This window comes from Anastrepha ludens, chromosome 4 (assembly GCF_028408465.1).
Source record: "Anastrepha ludens isolate Willacy chromosome 4, idAnaLude1.1, whole genome shotgun sequence".
Lineage (NCBI taxonomy): Eukaryota > Metazoa > Arthropoda > Insecta > Diptera > Tephritidae > Anastrepha > Anastrepha ludens.
Window position 1 is genome coordinate 118,417,837 of NC_071500.1, and position 6,000 is coordinate 118,423,836.

A 6,000-nucleotide genomic window follows, 5' to 3' on the forward strand; every position below is an offset into this window, starting at 1 on the left:
TTGAACTGGTTGCGTCAATAAATAGTAAAAATAAATTCTGAATTGCGAGTTTATATGACCATTATTTAAGCAAAGTTAAAACATTTTTTCCGCTGCCGTATTCGAATGGTTTTGTGAGGGACTAACATTCTGTAGGTGTACGAAGCCCAGTGTGGGCATGAAATACCAAATCATAGGAAAGGTTTCTTCTATTAGCGGTCGCATATCGGCAGGCATTGACAAACCTTTGAGCGTATTTTTGCCATGAAAAAGGTCCTCATAAAAGGCCGGTCGGCTTACAACTGTAGATCAATATATATATGTACATATATGTATATATATTTCGCATAAACGTACATACATTTACATACAGACACAAAATACATTTTTTAACGTTTTCGAGTAGAGTCAGAATACTTTTTGTTGAACAAATTTCTGCTGCGTTTCGAAGTTTTCATGAAAACCTATACAAAATTTCAAGTAAATGTTGGCGAAGTTTTTGTTTTAAGTCTCTTCTGAAATGACTCGACGGTTGAGAGAATTATAAAAGGTAACTCTGCACATGCGATATTTTATTTGCTCACTCTGCCATTCCACTCAGCCACTAATGCATTCATTGACTCTATGCCTTTTTTATGGTTGCTTTGTAGTCCTTTTAAGATTGATTGATGGCAAATTATGAATAAATTATAAATAATACAAGCTCGAGGCGGGGCAGGCATTCTTAAAGAACTGCACATGAATAGGTGCTCAAGTTGACATGCACGTTGACAGTACCGAATATGATACTTACAAACGCACATACATACATTCATGCACACATACATTTGTGCAGTTATAAAGATTTTCGCCAATTGAAATGTCGCTTGTCATTTGGAAGTACAACTACTGTGAAGGGAAGAGGTAATGGAACAAATTTGAAAAAATGTCAACTGTTGAAAACACAAAAGTCGAATTCTTTTGCAGAAAATATTTGTTTGTTCATTTCAGTATAGTATGAAGAGTACCCAAGAAGTGCACAATTATTTGACTAAGTGGTACTTTGTAAAGGCTTTGATCTGCTGAGAAGTGAGCCATACCGACAATTTCAAGTAATTCGTTGGGCAGTTGAGGTGAAAATTTGGTAAATAAAAAAAAAATAAGGAATACATTAAACGGATATACGCGTTTCACGAAACGAATACGTATGGAAAAGTATAGAGTGTTTCATTTGGCGTTTGGAATTTGAACTAAATTTTTGTGTGACTAGTTCATCGCCACTAAGAAATTTATATCGAATTTATGAGGACTTTTGAGAAATAGTATTATTATTAGGAGGGCATCAAAGAAGTGGGAAAACATTGGATGAATTTCTCGAGGTAAACGGTGATGATATTGAAAACTAAAAGGATTCTTCGAATAGAGTGTTTTTTATTTCAATTTTCAAGGACTACTGTCCTACTCGCGCGCCGCTTTTTCTGGAGATTTCAGAAATCTACATATGGTTTGGTTGAATTTCGCCTATGAACTCTGGAATATGTGGCCAGTAGATAAATAAACTAAGCGAAATAGCTCTATGGGATAGTGGACAACATTTTTTTCTTGTAATAAAATAATCAGTCCGCGTCAGTCAGTAATCAACGCAAGTACCTTCATCACAGGAATATTTTTCGACGCAAAAAACTCTTTTATATTCTTAGCGCTTTGGATTGAAAAATTTTCCTGTTGATACGTCCAAGACTCACGGTGAAATTCTCCGGCAAAATTAATAAAGCTTTATCCAAGACCTCTACATTATTTTGAGCGTTCATCATGCGAAATAAAACAAATTGGGTGTTCCCCAGGTCATAAGAAAGCCGCCGTGGAAGATTCGGGAATATCTCTCGAACACTTCTGACAACCATCAGCCCCATCGAGATTTAATTTTTTCATCGCTAAAAATGATGGATTGTCATTCAACATCTCAGAACTTGCGATTATCGAGGAATTTTATTCTACTTGCTTTGTGGGTTGGTGTGAGCTTCAGTTTAGCTAGTCTATTTTAATATTTTTAGTTCGAATCTTCACCCGAAGTTTGGTTTTTATTGAGAACCAACCGTTTTATCTCTCTCTTACACCTGTCGTCAGTCTTAGGCTTTGGACCAGTTCTTTCAATTTTTCCATATCCATCAGGAGTTTTATTTCGATTTACGTTCAGCGTTATTTTGTGAACTGAGACTCCCTTAATTATAAGAATACTAGCGCGTTCCTCGGTACATAGTTGTGTTCCTCTTGACATTGTGTATTAAAATTTTATTTTGGCCGAATGAAAATTTTTTATTTGCTAATGGAAATTACTCAACTTACTTTAAGGGATCTTTTAAATTATGAAATGTTTACAAAAATATCAGTACTACAAGAAATAAAATCTTAACGAAAGCACCTGCCCCTATTTCCTTCAAGAACCTCAAATTTCAAGCAACGCTTAAACGAAACGGGACTTGAAGCAAAAGTCAAAATAAACTAAGGCTAGTTCTTGCATACAATAAAATACATTATTAGGCAATGTAAGAAAATATTATGCATCTATTTTACAAGAAAAAGTATGTAGTTGGTTTGCCCCATATGGCTATTCGCTTAGTGTAGATTTAAGGTTTTCATAGAAAAACGGTATGAATGGAAAATGATAATATGTAACACATGGGCACTCGACAGCACTCGAAAAACGGTGCAGAGTAGCCACAATTGATCGAGTCCAAAGAACAGCCTGCCTCCTGATAATAGGATGCTTAAGTACAACACCTGCTAAGGCTCTAAATACGTTGCTTCACTTGTTCCCTATCGATCTGGCTGGCAAAGCGATTGCAGCGAAAGCAGCGACACGCATGAATGCTATATCGAAATGGAATAAATGGCCATTCGGCCATACTGAACAGGAACACTGTTATCTCTTCCGACATAGACTATCATGTAAGTCTTCCATCACCACCCTTGCTATTCTCCTGTTCACTCCCAACTAGGGAAGAATGGAAGACAAATCTAACCGAAATCGATGGCCCTCTGATTATATATACAGATGGTTCAAAACAAGACGGCAAAGTGGGATTTGGAATCTTTTCCAATTCCCCTCACATCAATCTATCATTTAGATTACCCGACTACTGTAGCGTATTCCAAGCGGAAGTATGCGCTATGTGGTATGCTGCGAAAACTCTCTTAGAAAATAGAATATCACTACAGGATATCCGCTTTTTCACCGACAGTCAAGCGGCCGTTCGAGCACTCAGCTCCTCTTATACCCACTCAGATGTGGTTCGATCCTGTCTCTTATCTCTTAACGAGATAAGTGTTCAGAATTCTGTCCAAGTTATCTGGATACCGGGTCACAGTGGATTCGAAGATAACTGCAAAGCTGATGAGCTCGCAAGAGCTGGAGCTGCGCAATCAAATGTTAGTAACTTACCCACAATCCACATTCCTCTCTCAACATGCAAATTGCTCATTGATCGAGAATTTCACAGCATTGCTGATCGGAGGTGGCGAGTGGAAACTACTTGCGTAACGACCAGACAAATCTGGCCATCCTACAATCTGAAACAGACAAAAACCCCTATAAGTCTTTCGAAACACGAACTGAGGCATATAATATCTCTCATCACCGGTCACTGCCTTTTGGGCACTCATGCACGTCGGCTCGGGGTTCCTCAAAACGACCTGTGCAGATACTGCGAGGACGAAGATGAGGAAGTATCGAGCAGACACTTGTTGTGCAGTTGTCCCGGTCTAGCCAGAAGTCGACTCGCTCTTCTTGGCTCTCCAACAATTTACAATCTTTCAGTACTCTCGAACCTGAAAATCGAATCTCTCATCAAATTCTCGAAACGAATTAATATCTTTGACCAAAATCTACAATAAAAATCTCGGTTAGGTGGGGAAATCATATAACATAATGAGCTCTAGGGCAACACAACGGACCCAACTTGCGGTCTATGTGGCACTCCGATGCGGGGTCACCCTTAAACCAACCAACCAACCCAACACATGGGCTGAAAAGTCCCGAACATAGCACAGAGATGACGGTAGTTTTGCATTCACCTCTTTTTCAGTTAGTACTAACCTTAGAAAGGCAGCTGTTAAATTTTTAAATTTAATTTTAATTCCAAAAACTAATAAATAGAATAGTTCGTGACTTCGTTACTTTTTTTCAAAAGTATTTTCAAAACAATGGATCAAAAAGAGTTTCGTGTTTTAATTGCATACTGCTTCTCCGCTCTATCAGTAACAACAATAAAACGATGGTGTACTGACTTGAAACGTAGTCTTAGAGACACCGATGATGCACAACGAAGTGGACGTCCAAATGAGGCGGTAACAACAGAAAACATGAAAAAATCCACAAAATCGTTTTGAATGATCGAAAAGTGAAGTTGCATAATTTAGCTGACAATGTAAAGATGTCAAAAAAACTTTTATTTATATTGCATGAGCATTTGACCATAAAAAAGCTGTGTTCAAAGTGGGTGTCCCCTTTGTTTACTGGTTTGTTGTCACCGTGTCGCAGGCCAATCAAAACAATGGCAAAACTACATGAGTTGAATTTCGTATTCGTCAGATTTGGCTCCCAGCGACTACTGGCTGTTCACAGATTAAAAAAAATGCCCGCCGATAAGAAATTTCGCTCGAATGAAGAGGTTATCGCTTACAGTTTATTTCCTGAGCCTACCGTAAATGAGTTTCATGATGACGACTGGTGCTTTCACCGCACTAAATAGGCAACAACAACTGTAGGATATCTTCGAGGGTTTAAAAGTAAAGTTTTTTTTTCGTTTTAAATATGAAGAAAAAAGAAATAAATAAATATGAGTTTAATAAAAAATGTATAGGAATTAAACTGAAATAAAATATACATATTTTTCTTCTTCTTCTTCAGTTTTGGAACTAGAAGGGATTTTCTGAAATTTGTAAAATTATTTTGATAGAAATATATCTTTATATTAAATAGAATTGTACACACTCACATGTACGTGTATGTGGATTAAAATATGAAATTTTATACTATAATTTTTCGTTTTCATTTGAAATCAAGCAGCCTATATCGTCTTCTTGATTTTTCACATACTAAGTTTTATATAATAATTTATGGACACATATAAATATCTTAAATAGTACTAGCAAAGCTCATCTCAAAGCATATCTTGTGATTTACAGTAACAATTGTTAACAGGACTTTATTATTCCTCTCGTACCCATGTAAAGTACTCATTTAATGTAAGCTTAAAGTAAGTACGCTTCAGTGTACGCATATTTCATATTTCATAATTCTCATTATTCCTTATTTCTAAAGTTTATTTTCTTCCATGTATAAATATATGCATCTTCGTTAATTAGTGTATAGAGACTTTCTAAAACCGATTTTCGGGTTATTCGGGTTTTTTTGATTACTTTTTAATACACATCTGTCGGGTTTTCTTTTGTAATTAAAACAGCTGATTGTTAAGACTGTTTGGTGCGAGTACAAAAGTTGAAAATTACTATACTTCAGTTCGTCAGATTATTAAATATCTAGGTATTCAAGGAGGGATGTGAAGCATAAAGCTTGGGAAGTGTTGACCGCCCAGCGAATATTCTGGGCATGAAAGAAAACTGATTCGTAACCATTCGAAAACTACTGAATCGAGTTGACTTTATAGACAGGTAAGTTTAAAACTAATTAAGAAATATGAATTAGGGTTACCAGGTGTATGATAAATCATGTAATGCAATTGGGGATTGCCGCGGGCTTGGCTCAAACAATCGATTTTATACGAATACCATATACATACACCATAAATTACATCTAAATTTAATGTTGAATATGGTAAGTAGGGAATTTTTGTTAATATTCCTGTTCTTTATATTATATTAATAGAATTGGTTTCTAGGTTGCAAGAGCTCGTACTTGAGACGCGTGCTCGCGCGATTCAGCTTTTATATGCACCGGAGGAACTAGAAGATTCATTGGGACATTTTTGTTTTACATTACAATACAAAGTATACACAGTTTTGCTATACACACATTGCAAA